Source organism: Eptatretus burgeri, chromosome 14 (assembly GCF_056783735.1).
Source record: "Eptatretus burgeri isolate ZD-2024b chromosome 14, Ebu_testis_v1, whole genome shotgun sequence".
In the NCBI taxonomy this organism is placed as follows: Eukaryota; Metazoa; Chordata; class Myxini; order Myxiniformes; family Myxinidae; genus Eptatretus; species Eptatretus burgeri.
Genome location: NC_140974.1, coordinates 54,305,578 through 54,320,801, shown reverse-complemented (window position 1 = coordinate 54,320,801; position 15,224 = coordinate 54,305,578). Strand labels below are relative to the sequence as shown.

The window sequence follows — 15,224 nt, the reverse complement described above, 5'->3', positions numbered from 1 at the left end:
TCAGAAGGGAATAAAAGACTGTTGATATAATACAGTTCACAAGGTTGGCATTTCAAATGTCATGTGATACATGATAGAGCGTGGTGGTCATGCATTGGTTGTTATGGCTGCTTTAAGATTACTAGTACATCCATTGTTATTAGAAGCGGCCTTGGAGAAATGCCACGACAAGCTATCTGTACACCTCATCACAGCTTTCACACAAAGAGGAGAAACCCCTAAGGGAGAGGGGATATTATGAGTATTAATACTGTTTTGTAATAACTTAATATTATGCTGTAATCATATTATTATTATGTCCGCCACCAAAGATGGAAGGCGGTTATGTTTTCACCCTGTCTGTCTGTTTGTTTGTTTGTTTGTTACTTGGGAAAAATCAAAGATTTTTCAAGTATATTGGTTGGTTGCATGTGTTATTAGCCCCAATTGCAGTTAGTCCAAAATCGTCGGTCCATCCACAGCCATATCTCGGACAGATGGGGACCGATTTTGTTCAAACTTGGCACAAAGACAATACATTATGGTACACACACGCACATCATTACCTCCGCACCACCGAAGGTGAAGGAGGTTGTGTTTTCGCTCCTTTCTGTCTGTTTCTTACTTGCAAAATCAAATATTTTTCAAATAATTTGGTCAGTCGATTTTGTTTCTTGGCAAAAAAAATTATTTGCCAAGTATGTTGGTCTGTAGCATTTGTCTGTCTGTCTGTCTGTGTCTGTTTGTCACATGATTTTTGGCCACAGTTTTCAAGAAATTCTGAATTTTTGTGTGTGTGTGTGTAATTGACTGGCCAAGGACAGCAATGCTTAATTTTGGTGAAGATCCGAATCCAGATCCAGATTCGAGAATTAATTAATTTTCAAAGTGATTCTGCACCATTGAGAGATAGGGCCAAAAAACGATATAGTTCTGTATAGCATGATATTTCAAAAATTTGTTGGGCCCGATATGTTTTCATGGATCAGGCATTACGTGACGGAGGTATGCGCTTCACCAACTGCCCTTCTAGTTCAAAAATGTAATGGGTCCGATATGTTCTCGTGGATCAGACATTACAGAGTGGATGTCTTCGAAATTTGCATTCCCAATCAAGAACACCATACATGTCATGTGACCAACTATCTTACAGAATATAACTACATGACCCGAATCATTAATATTCATGACCAAATAACCCAATTATACACAATATTCCATGTCACATGACCACTCAAGTCAGTTGTGCAGACACATAAATGTTATGAATATGGGCTAGCACTTTACTCCGTTCAGCAAAATTACTAAAACCATGAGGGTGATAACATTTTATGTCTTTTTCTCCTTATTTGGCGAAAAATATTTTCGGCAAATATGTTTGTCTGTAGCATTTGTCTGTTTGTCACACAATTTTTGGCCAGACTTTCCCAGCAATCGTTCTGAATTTTTTTTGTGCATGGAGGTGACCGGCCAAGGACAGCAATGCTCATTTTTGGTGAAGATCCGAATCCGGTTCCGGATCTGAGAATTTTTTCAAGTACTTCTTCACTGTTGAGAGATGGGGCCAAAAAAGATATATAGCACAATATCTCAAAAGATTATGGTTGGATTCAACCGAGACCTGGTGGACAGGTTGGGTATGTAACGAGGCCGAATCAATTAAATTTTGGTGAAGATTCGAATCCGGATCCGATTCACAATTGAGAGATGGAGTTAAAAACGATATTGCATGATATCTCAAAAAGTTGTGGATGGATTCGGATGAATTTGGTGGAAAGATTGGGTGTGTGATAAGGCCGAATTGATTAGATTTTGGTGAAGATCCATTTCCGGATCTGGCTACTAGAATTATTTTAGTGATTCTTCATCATTTAGAAATGGGGCCAAAACCGATATATAGCACAATATCTCCAAAAGTTTTGGACAATTCGGACGAACCTTGGTGGACAGGTTGGGTGTGTGACAAGGATAAATTGATTCAACTTTGGTGAAGGTCCAAATCTAGATGCAGATACGAGAATTTTTTTAATTGTTAAAGTGATTCTTCACCATTGAGAGATGGGGCTAAAAACGATATATGTTTTCATGGATTCCATTCACGGAGGTTACGTTCTTGAAAAACCTCACATTGGGCAAAACCATGATGCACAAAGTTAAGACCTAATGGGTAAAATAGGATAAGGGGAATCAACTCTAAAATGTATCGACTTTTTTTCTTAAACTACTACTGTACATACTGAGTAGTAAAAATGAAAAACACTTAAAACTGAACTTACTTTTGATGATGGTGATGATGACGATGGAGGGTGTTGGAGGTTATTGAGATGACGTTGACTTCCCTGGCTTAGCGACGTCAGGATCATCAGACTTTGTGAAGGAGGTGATCTTTGTCTGCTTTGCCTTGTTCTGCATGTCCTTATAGACCTCCGTATAAGGTGCCATGACAGTATCCACCTCGCCCTTGAATTTCAAGCATTTCTCCACGAAGACTAGTGAAAAACTCTCACGATATGTTCCTCATTTTGCTTTATCCAAAGTGTTCTCTTTCACACTCCTCAACTCTATCTTATTTCCTCCTCCTCACTTCAACACAAGCAAACAAATATTTTTGCTCAAAAAGACAAACATCACAAACTCATTCTGCCTCTTATTTTCTTACTTGGTTCATTCTATATTTCTTCCTTTCTCACATTACGTCACAATTGAAACAACATTCCTCTTAAGTGAATTAATTTGCTTCTTTCTTCAAAAGCTTTGATTAACATTTTATAATATTTAATTTGCCATATTTCACTAAAACTCACATATTCTTCTTCAAAACAATTTACTGTCACTAACACCCCACAATGTACTTGAATGATAAGCGAAAACTAAATCACGCAATATTACATGAAAACACACAAAATCACGTGATAACAAAATAAATCACACAATATCACATGAAATCACGTGATAAACTAAATCACACAATATCACATGATAACACTAAACCATGTGATAACAAACTAAATAACACAATATCACATGATAACACACTAACTCACGTGATAACAAACTAAATCACGCAATATCACATGATAACACACAAAATCACGTGATAAACTAAATCACACAATATTACATGATAACACCAAACCATGTGATAACAAACTAAATAACACAATATCACATGATAAACACTAAATCACGTGATAAACTAAATCACACAATATCACATGATAACACACTAAATCACGTGATAAACTAAATCACACAATAACACATGATAACACTAAATCACATGATAACAAACTAAATCACACAATATCACATGATAACACTAAACCATGTGATAACAAACTCAATAACACAATATCAGATAATAACACACCAAATCACACTATCACATGATAACACACTAAATCACGTGATAGCAAAGTAAATCACACAATATGACAAGATAACACGAAATCACGTGGGAGGAAACTAAATCACACAATATCACATGATAACACTAAATCACATGATAAACTAAATCACACAATATCACATGATAACACACTAAATCACGTGATAAACTAAATCACACAATATCAAATGATCACACACTAAATCACATGATAACACACTAAGTCATGTGATGACAAACTAAATCACACAATATCACACGAGAACACGCTAAATCACACAATATCACATGATAACACTAAATCACGTGATAACAAACGAAATCGCACAATATCACATGATAACACCAAATCACGTGATAAACTAAATCACGCAATATCACATGATAACACTAAATCACGTGATAAACTAAATCACGCAATATCACATGATAACACTAAATCACGTGATAAACTAAATCACGCAATATCACATGATAACACTACATCACGTGATAACAAACTAAATCACACAATATTACATGATAACACACTAAATCACGTCATAAGAAACTAAATCACACAATATCACATGATAACACTAAATCGCATGATAAGAAACTAAATCACACAATATCACATGATAACACACAAACTCACGTGATAAACTAAATCGCACAATATCTCATGACAACACACTAAATCACGTGATAACACACTAAATCATGTGATAAACTAAATCACACAATATCACATGAGAACACGCTAAATCACACAATATCACATGATAACACTAAATCACGTGATAAACTAAATCACGCAATATCACATGATAACACTACATCACGTGATAAACGAAATCACACAATATCACATGATAACACTAAATCCCGTGATAAATTAAATTACACAATATCACATGATAACACTAAATCACGTGATTACAAACTAAATCGCACAATATCACATGATTACACGAAATCACGTGATAACAAACGAAAGCACACAATATCACATGATAACACTATCACGTGACAAACAAAATCATACAATATCACATGATAACACACTAAATCACATGATAAGAAACTAAATCACACAATATCACATGATGACATACAAACTCACGTGATAAACTAAATCGCACAATATCCCATGATAATACTAAATCACATGAAAAACTAAATCACACAACATCACATGACAACACACTAACTCACGTGATAACAAACTATATCACATGATAACACACTGAATCACGTGATAACACACTAAATCATGTGATAAAAGAACTAAATCACACAATATCATATGAGAACACGAAATCACGTGATAACAAACTAAATCACACAATATCACATGATAACACTAAATCACAATTTCACGTGATAACAAACTAAATCACACAATATCACATGATAACACTAAATCACACAATTTCACGTGATAACAAACTAAATCACACAATATCACATGATAACACGCTAAAATGACCGTTTTTACAGCCATTTTCCCCTGCTGTGCAGGGGTTGGGCTTTTTTCTTGAGGCAATGTTTTATGGCCGGATGCCCTTCCTGACGCCAACCCTGGTCGCCTCTTACGACACACAGGGATATGGTACACCTATTCTAACCGGGGAATACACCGGTACCAGTACAACTGGTACTCATTTCGCCGACCTCGGAAGGATGACAGGCTGAGTCAATCCCCTGGTGTTAATTCAGTGGCCCAACGGGGCTTGAACTCAGGACCCTGGGATCCCAAGCAGCAACCCCTAACCACTAAGCCAACGCCAGGCTTATGATAACTCGCTAAATCACGTGATAAACTAAATCACACAATATCACATGATAACACACTAACTCACGTGATAAAAAACTAAATCGCATGAGAACACTAAATCACGTGCCAACAAACTAAATCGCACAATATCACATGAAAACAACTAAGGCCTAAGTCAAATTTGCCACGGCGGCCGTGGGGTCTCCAAAATCTACGGCCACGAGCAATTATACGGTGGCCGCAGTATTTCCACGGTCACACAATGTAGCAGTCACATATGTTTTTATTTTTCGGGTAGCCGCACGGCGTATTTATAAATCGTGGAGACCGAAAACGTGGGGTTGCCGTACGGTCTTTGATTTGATGTCGCACGGTCACCTTAGGGCGTTCCTGCGGCGGCCATAGAATTTTCAAGGCAGACGCAAGGTGCCCACAGGGGGACTGCAAGGGGGCCCTAAGGCGAACGTGTGGCCAGACGGACATTAATGAGTGGGTTCTTTTATTTGTTTGTTTTTTTACCAGTTATTTTGTTTCGGCTTGTCGAATTGCTACGGCGAACGTAGAAATGAAAAAAGTTATAACTCCACGTTATAATTCCACGGCGACCCCTACAGCCTGTAAAAGATAGCCAAACGGCGTAGGGCCACCCTGAGGCCACTGCAGAAACTCTGCCGTCGCCGCCGCACGTTTCTGTCAATTCAGAGGGCATACGGCCGCCGTATCCTCGACGTAGAGCAAATGTGACTTAGGCCTAAACCACGTGATAACAAACAAAATCACACAATATCACATGATAACACACCAAATCACATGATAACAAACTAAATCACACAATATCACATGATAACACTAAATCACATGATAATAAACTAAATTTCGCGATAGTCAGTGTGGCACGTTATCGAACGAGTAACTGTGAGGTGAGACAATGATGCGGGGTTGTGTATTCCTTCTCACCAGACCATGACACCCATGCCACAATCGGCACATTTTACCCCAATAATTCAACTGCAAATAGAGTGAAACCTCAATGCAGAATCCCACGTTCGGGGTAGGCCTGCTGTATAGCCTGATATTTCAAAACTTTCTTGGGCCCGATATGTTCTCCGAGATCAGGCCTTGCATGGCGGAGCTATGCGCTCTCCCCATAGTGCCCTTCGAGTTATTTTTGTTTTGACAAGCGGCCTTGGAGAAACAGCACGATCAGCTATCTATACATGTTAACACAGCATTTGTCTAAGATGGAAACCCCCTTTGGGAGGGGGACAAATGAAGTCGCTACAACCTCCGTCGTGTGACCCTTAGTCCCCTGCAAAGTGTGGTCAACATTGGTTAAGTAACCACCAAATGTATCACAGTCAGACAGACACTAAATTGCATATTTTAGAACGATTGAGAAGGGCTGCATCTTCACAGTGGAAAATCCTGTGAAATTGGATGCCGATTCAAAATAGGCGGTGATGGTGAAGGAATTGCAGATCTGTTTTGTCATGAGTATTCCGAGAGTGAAGTGGATTCATTGGTGTTAAACAGGTTTTATTCAACCAACATCCAGAAGGTTCGTTACACACATCCTCTCCACACCCTTCCGTTCTCATCTCTTCCAAACCAGTTCTTCCTCTTCACTGTCGCCCCCTAGTTTCCACTATATGCACAATACCACATATCCCCCTATCTTTAGCCAAATGCACACCGTAACTCAGTGGACAACAGTGTTCTGTTTCGCAGTTAACCAGTGGATTAAATGTAGCAATGCTCCGGCATGAATTAACCAAAGAACAACTAGTTAATTATCCATCACTGAAGCAAGTATCCATGTTAGCAGAGAAATGCTATTTCAATAAGCATATTTCTGGCACCTCCAATTAACTTCTGTATGACTTCAGGAACCTGTCTTTGAGTACAAGCACCAATAGGCATGGCAGCAGTTTGAGTACAAGTAAATGCAAGTTTGAGTAAAAGTAACAGTTTGAGTACAAGCAATAATAGAAATGGTAATCTTGGTGTGCTTTTCTTACTTTCGAAGGACTTTAGAATACATCATCACATAATCTCGTGTCCAGACCGGAGGTCCGCAAATTCTAGCAAGCCGGTTGACCGGCACAGGTTCTGATGTGTCTTGCGCCGGTGGTGCGGTGGTGTCAAGAAGGAGCGGTTGCTCGGCATCATCTCTTGCACACCCTTGACCAGCCAATGCTTGATGAGAAACGTTCCAGACCATCCATCGAATGGCTTGTGCGTTTGAGATCCTCTTTTCTCCATAACTTGGAAAGGCACTGAGAATTTGCATTGTAACTTTGGGAGGATGCCAGATTTCCTCCCGCGGGTGAAGGAACCACATCTAAAGTTCACATCCTTTGCTCTGCAGCATTTGTCGGTGTGCACCTTGTTCTTGTCCTGCTTCTCTTGTGCGTCTTTGCATGACAATGTGTTGGGCTTTGGCATCTACGAACAAGATACATGCAGCTTGGTGTGCTTCTCTCTCCCATGAAGCAGTTCAGCAGGTGAACGTTTTGTTGTGGTATGCAGAGTTGCCCGGTATGTTTGAAGAAAGTCCACTGTAAATGTCTTCCAGTCTTTCCCCTTGATGTTAGCAGTGAGCGAGCTTTCTTTTAAGCTTCTATTGAATTGCTTGATTTCCCCATTCGCTTGCAGGTAGTACACTGCAGACTTTCTGGGAGTAATATCTTTGTCTTTCAGAAAGGTTTCAAATTTCTGCGAGGTAAATTGTGGACCATTGTCAGAGAGCAACTATTTTGGGTTATCTTCTTTGCTGAAGACAGTTGACAGGAACTTGATCACTGTCACCGAAGTGGCCGGGGAGGTGAAGGCAATTTGTGGCCATTTGCTAATGTAGTCGATGAGAGTGATAGCGAAAATGACAGTCCAGTGGTGCAGAGTCGAAAGGCCCCAGTATGTCTATTTTGAGTTTCTCCCAAGCTGAGTCAGGACAAGGAACCAGCTTCAGTGGGGATGCATGCATCACAGCCATATTGTCGTGTTGCTGACAGGTAATACAAGCCTTGATTGCAGACTCGACGTTGGTGTCCATTCCCAACCACCAGGACAAATCCCTTAAATGCTGCTTTGTCCTCACTAAGCCCTGGTGAATGCCATGCGCTAGTTTGATGAAATGCAGCTGTAACGCATCAGGGACGAGAAGAAAGTGAGCACCTCTCATCATGCAGTCCTCTTCTAATCAGGATCCAGACCTCATGAGGTTTTCACCCACCACTTTGTAAGGAGTTCGTAAAACTTTGCTTGAATGGGAGAGGAAAGACAGGCAGCTTTGAATAATTCAGCTGGCACAGCAGTGAGGATCGATGTGAGCATGACAACCTCAACATCATCCTCCAGGCTGGGCTCTAAGGTAGGTAATGGCGAGACAAGCAATCAGCTGTTATGTTTCAGAGTCAGACTTGTCCTGAATGTGAAACTTGAATGACAGAAGCCGCACAGACCATCTGGCCAATCCTTTCATGGAAAGCAGTGTGGTGAGAGGACTGTGATCAGTGCGTAAAGTGAAGTGTCTGCCCCAAAGATAAGTCCTCCATTTCTCTGTCACACACACACACACACACACACACACACACACACACACACACACACACACACACACACACACACACACACACACACACACACACACACACACACACACACACACACACACACACACACACACACACACACACACACACACACACACACACACACACACACACACACACACACACACACATCCAAATACAATTTCCAGTTGTCTGTCACCAAGATAGGTAATCTGACTACTCGGTTAGCAGCCTTCCTCCAAAAAAAATAAAAAAAGTAGTGTTCGGGCCTGAATGTGCGGGCATCAGTGGGAGTGCGCTTGGGTCTAAATGTGAGCGCATTAGAAGTAGAGGGCTTGCATGTGAACCCAAACTGTTTTTCGTGGGTTAAAACAGGGTGATTGTGAGGGTATGCTTCCACATACATTTCCTGATTCTTCTTTCTAATTCTTCATATTATTGAAACAATGATACAGTCCGATAGTAATTGGAGGAAACTTTCCATTGCTGAGGCATTATGTATGTCCTGCAGTAAAACAGATTTAAAACTAGAACAGCACTCGGTGGAGAGCATACCTCCACCAGGCTGAACAGTTTGTACCTTTTGTATCCCACTGATGGGCCGGATCTGGATCCAGACCTCCAAAATCTAATCGGCTTGTTCTTATCACTTACCCAACTCATCCATCAAGTTTTGTCCGAATTCATCCACAACTTTTTGAAATATTGCGCTGTATATCATTTTCATCCCCATCACTCGATGGTGAAGAATCATTTCTAAAATTTCAGTATTTGGATTTGTATTCAGATCTTCACCAAAATCTAATCATTTAATCATTGTCACACACCCATCCTGTCCACCAAATTTTCTCTGAATCCTTACCCAACTTTTTGAGATATCCTGTTCACAGGCAAACAGGGGTGAAAACATAACCTCCACTAACCTTTGGCGGCAGAGGTAACAATCACATAAAATGGTATTGTAAGCTAATTGGCAGTTTGTTTGTAAACAACTGCAGGAATATAGTCCAGGCCTATTAGTTTACTTTTGTCCAGTTTCCAAAGTTGTATTCTTCCTTGGCCAGTCCAATAAACTTTGGGATATCGGGTTCCGGAGCTGGAGGGAATGCAAGGGAAAGGCTTGTTATTTTCAAAACAGGAAGAATAGTTGATTTCTGCACAAACAGTTTGAAAAGACATTCGATGTGCCGTTGATAATTATTGGAGCCTTGTGATTCCGTGCGAGTGAGAAACAGGGATATGAGAATAGCTTTATCTGTCCATGAGATAAGATGAGATGCTGGCCACCACAGTGTTTCTCTCGCAAACAACTACAAGTCATCTTGTATAATGAGCACATTCATGTTGTTCTGCAATAGCACCTCGTGCAATGTATGTGTCATGACTTTTGAGTAGTATTGCAAATCGAGCAATCTGATGACCCACTTGCCTGTTCAAGGCACGGATTATATTCAAGTGCTTTACACAAGCCTCCTCACATCAAGGGGGTTTGTGATATGCACTCAATGGACTGGAATAGTGTGATTTGATTGTTGGTTTTGAAAGCAATGAAGGAACATCTATCGAGATTACATTGGTTTCAGAGCTTTGTATGGCAGAACATGACAAGTCCTTCTTTTGTTGTTGATTTTTTTTGTATTTGTTATCGTGTTTTTGTGTCAGGTGTTGTCTATTTGGCATGAGTTAAAGTGGAAATCGTGCTTGTAACAGATTAATTATATCAGGTAATTTTATTCGTTTGATTTGGAAGTGTCAGGCTCAGGCCGACTTGGTTGTTGCCCCCCCCCCCCCCAGTCAAGCGGTTAATTCAGTTGGAAATATGATTGGGAAATGGGGTAAGAGCAAATGAGGTAATCAAGAAATAAGGAGAAGATAATTTTTCTTATAAACAGTGTGTTCGATGCTTGATGCGGCCCAAGATCAGGGATCGTGAAAATAGCAGGTAGTCAATGTTATAGGAAGTGTGAGGAAATGGCTCAATTGAAGATAGTTATTGCGAGGTTGAAAGAATGGATAGTTACCTTATAGCATGTATCAGAGTGTGAATACTTTGTCGACAAAGTATTCATCATTACATTTGTGGAGTGGTTGGTTACAAAGGTTGGTTACATTTGTGGAGTGAGTCTGCAGAGGAGATTGGCAATGGTGAGGGGGTAACTAGTACAGGCAGTGGTGAGGGTGTAGCGTGTGCAGACAGTGGTGAGGGTGTCGCGTGTGCAGACAGTGGTGAGGGTGTAGCGTGTGCAGACAGTGGTGAGGGTGTAGCGTGTGCAGACAGTGGTGAGGGTGTAGCGTGTGCAGACAGTGGTGAGGGTGTAGCGTGTGCAGACAGCTGTGTGTGTAGTGAGTGCAGGCAGTGGTGAGGGTGTAGTGAGCGCAGGCAGTGGTGAGGATATCATGACCACAGGTAGTGGTGTGGGTGTAGTGAGTGCAGGCAGTGGTGAGGGTATCATGACCACAGGCAGCAGTGAGGGTGTAGTGAGTGCAGGCAGTGGTGAGGAATGATGCCAGAGAGATGTGAGGATTTTTGTTGGCAATCAAACTATTAAATTTAAAATAAATAAAAAGATGGAAGAGTTTGAGGCCAAAGTAGATCGCAAGGAGAGCGATATAGTTGCAGTAACCAAGGCATGTTTAATGAAGAGAGCACTGTCATTGAAGGACAGGATTAGATGTCTCCATGGTGTATTAGTGTGATCGAAAAGAGAAAACAGGAGAAAGTGTAGCAATCTGGGTAAAGGACAGCATTTCATTGAGAGAAAGGAGTGACATTAAGGATGGAATTGATGTCGAGGATTCTGTATAGATAAGGATTAGAGATTGTAAGAACAGTAAGAAGCTTGTAGGAAACTTTACCCCTCCCCAGTAAAGCATTCATTCTGAAAGTGTTTTAATATACAGGTTTTATTGTGCAGTACTTGCAATAATTAATTGGTCATTGTATCTTTCTGCACTCTATCATTCTCGTGAGTCAGTGATAACACATACCACGGTGGGGAGCAGAGGGGAAGCGAGGGATGGAGGTGTGAGAATTCTAGCAGGGGTAAGGTGACTTTCATCCCACCCTGGAGATTAAAGCCATAACATTTCAGGAAGGCAAACCTTGAGGGTACGAGGAGAGATCTAACATAAATTAGGGATCAGATGAGGAACCATTTAAATATATACAAACTAATTAAAGGTAGTCAGCATGGGTTTACCAAAGGTTGGTCTTATCCAACAAATCTTTCAGAATTCTATAAAGTAATTTCTGATTTGGTGGATGAGGAAATGGCAGTGGACATAATATATCGAGAATTTAAGAAGGCATTTGATGAGGAAACACAAATGAGGTTGTTAGCCAAGGTGAGGACTTGTGGAGTGGCTGGTTGGGGAACTAACTGGATTGAAAACTGCATGAATGATAAGAAGCAGAGTGGCTGTGAGTGGGAGGATGTCTTGCTGGGAGAATGTAAGTGGTGGGGTACTTCAGGGATTAGGAGTCAGATCATTATTGTTGTGGGTTTTTTTGTTTGCATTGTCGAGGCTCGTATGAGAGCAAACACACAACGCACGGCAAGGGGGCATCTTCAAAAAAGCTGTTCACGACCATCTCATGTCTTCTCCCATCCAATACAATGATCTTTTCTGCACCCGTTAATCCACTCCAAATCCACCTCCTTCAAATTCCCTTTTTCCTTCCTGAAAGTCCCTGAAGTATGAATCTTCTTTACCCCAGGTACCCCACCAAAGATCTCCTGCTGTCCCTGTTCCCTCCTGCTGTTGTGCTTCCCTTTCGTGCCCCCTCTTGTCTCCTGGTCCCTTTGTTATATGTTCTCTGTATTAGCTCTTATATGAGCCTCGACCAAGTTAAAAAACAAAAAAAAAACGATGTAAGAGACATTGCACTGCCACCTTGAAACTTTGGAAAGAAGAGCTGGGGTTTGTTTCGTTAGCAAGCAGCTTGTGTACCGCTTGTCAAGTGGCTTGCTTGATTCAGAGTGCTCAAGCAATTTATCAGTTAGACTCGATCATCTTGTGACAACTTCCCCAAACAAATTTATTGTGTTAAGCCGCTGTCACACCTTGACGATTTCGCCAGTATATGCCAACGTATGAAAAATTTGTCTAAAACGCTGGCACACGTCGAATATGTTATGGGTAAGTTTTGCATACGTTAAGAGCACGCTGGCATACGTCGTAGTACGCTGAGCTCGTCGACAAATTTTAACATGCTCAAAATTTTTCGACGTATGCCAGCGTAAGAATCACACGTTCCGCATACGCTGACCATAAGTTGTAGGCACGTTACGTGATCGTTGACACACGTCGACACACGTTACTTGTAAGTTACTCATAAGTCGAAACACGTCGAGGTAATGTTTATCATACCCGAAACTTATTTCTAACCTATGAGTAACGTGCTTTGAACCTATGAGTAACGTGTCTCCAACGCATATTGACGTATGTAGATGTATTTGATGCCTTCCGGACGACCACAGAACTTACTGAGCATGTTACTAACTTACAGCTACCGTATAATGGTGTATTGGCAGCGTTTCGGGGAATTGGTATATAAAATGGGGTTCACACAGGAGGAACCCCTCAGTGTTCCAGACTCCATGGTTGTTTTTTTTTTTCTTCGGCATGATGGTGATGTTGACACTTCGATTTCTAGTGCAGTTATGATTTAAATCGTTGGGCGGCAGCCTATTAATTATATCAGATTATAACCGCACTATCAATCGAAGTGTCAACATCACCGTCATGCCGAAGAAAAAAAAAAAACAACCATGGAGTCTGGAACACTGACGCTAAACATTACCTCGATCTTGAAGAATTGGGATGAAAAGTAGAAGCAAGAGCAATAAAACGATGAAATGCACATTTCAATAATACTAGTACACCTGGAAAAGATTCATATACACAGACTAAAAAGTCAAATAGGACAAAACTGTATTTATTGCAGCCTTGGGTTTTAATGACTATCTTGGCAAACGATACATAATGATGTATCACATGGTACTAGGGGATGCACACCTCTGCCCAGCCTCAATGTACATCTCCCCTGCCCCCCCCCCCCCCCGATCATGTCACGAGGTTACATCATCCGGATGTTGAAACATCCCCTCGCACACCTACTCCCTACAGGAGCAACAGGAAGGGTCACGGCATTATCCTCTCTGGGGTGATTACAGTAGATCTCAGCTCATAATGCCACGAGAACGTCGGGTTTCCTCTCTTTCAGTATATTGTTAATCATCAGTAGCAACTGTTTAAAAAAGTAATCATACGTGTTTGTGGTTTATATATATATTTTTTACTTCTGGCAGGAGTGCCCCACAAAATGCCATGATAAGCTATTTATAAACGTTAATATGGCATTTGTCCAAGAAGGAAAACCCCTTGGGGAGAGGGGTATTTTTGGCTCGCGGGCACCAGCAGTGACCACTATTTTCGTTGGGTCTGTCTGTGTGTGTCTGTTTGTGACTCTCTCCAGAGCATAGCTCCGTGACCTTTGATGTGATCTTGATGAAACTTGGACACGAGCTAGATATCATGGTCTAGTTGTGTCTTTTTGTTTTGAGAGGCGTCCCACGCCCCTTGTGGCCGGAGCCATGCCAACTTGAACCTTTTTTCTCGATTTTTTTTCTTGAAATTTCATTTCCTCGAAGCTGTGCGTAATGTCCATAAGTACAACATATAAAAAATCCGATTTGATTTGGTCAATTTTGACGGAAGAGATAGGTTTTTACGGTAGGGCTTCCTCGAAAGCTTCCACTAACTCAATTGTACCTATCGTGGCATTGTTCAATAATGCCCGCGAACCATCGTCGCCTCCCGGCTAGTTCGTATTAATATTGTTTTGTAATAACATTAATATTATGCCATTATCATTAGTGTTGCTATTATTTTTGTTTTTAGAAGCAGTCTTGGAAAGATGCCACGATTAGACATCTTTCTTAGGAAAGATGTCAGCTATCTTAACATGCGGTCACAATTGGGCCGTAAGGGTGTCGGTGGCAATATCGCACTTGGAAAACCATGGCTGGGAGAAATCACATATGAGGCCCAAAGATAGGTTATAAACAATCCATATACAGTCTAAATATAATCTGATCGCGGCTCAAAAAAAAAAACAAGCAATGAGATTCATCATTCATGCATAAAGACTCATGTAAAAGCAGCTTTGTTAACTAAAGATGGTTGCCGCTTACGTCGAGGCCTAGCAAGTCGAGAGCAATCTGTGTTCATCTGAGGGGGGGACGCATTCAGCATAGAATGTCTTAATCAAGTCGAATTGACTCCAAACTTCTTTCAGTTTAATAGCGACAGTTTTTAAAAATGTAACTGTACTTTGGACAGAATCGACTGAGATGTTTGTGGTTATAATAATTTTTACATCCGGAAGGTGTGCCCCATCAAACGCCATGATAACCTGTTATACACGTCAACACGGAGTTCATGCAAGGCCTGAACCCCCCTTGGGGATGGGAGGGGGGGATTAAATCACTACCACCTCCATCATGTAACCCTTAGTCCCCCT

General features: G+C 41.0%; 1 protein-coding gene across 1 annotated transcript in view; it reads left to right on the top strand.

Moving 5' to 3' along the window:
- TFAP2D (transcription factor AP-2 delta) overlaps positions 1 to 15,224 on the top strand; it is a 96,508-nt gene that overhangs the window by 47,526 nt on the left and 33,758 nt on the right. The window lies entirely within an intron of this gene.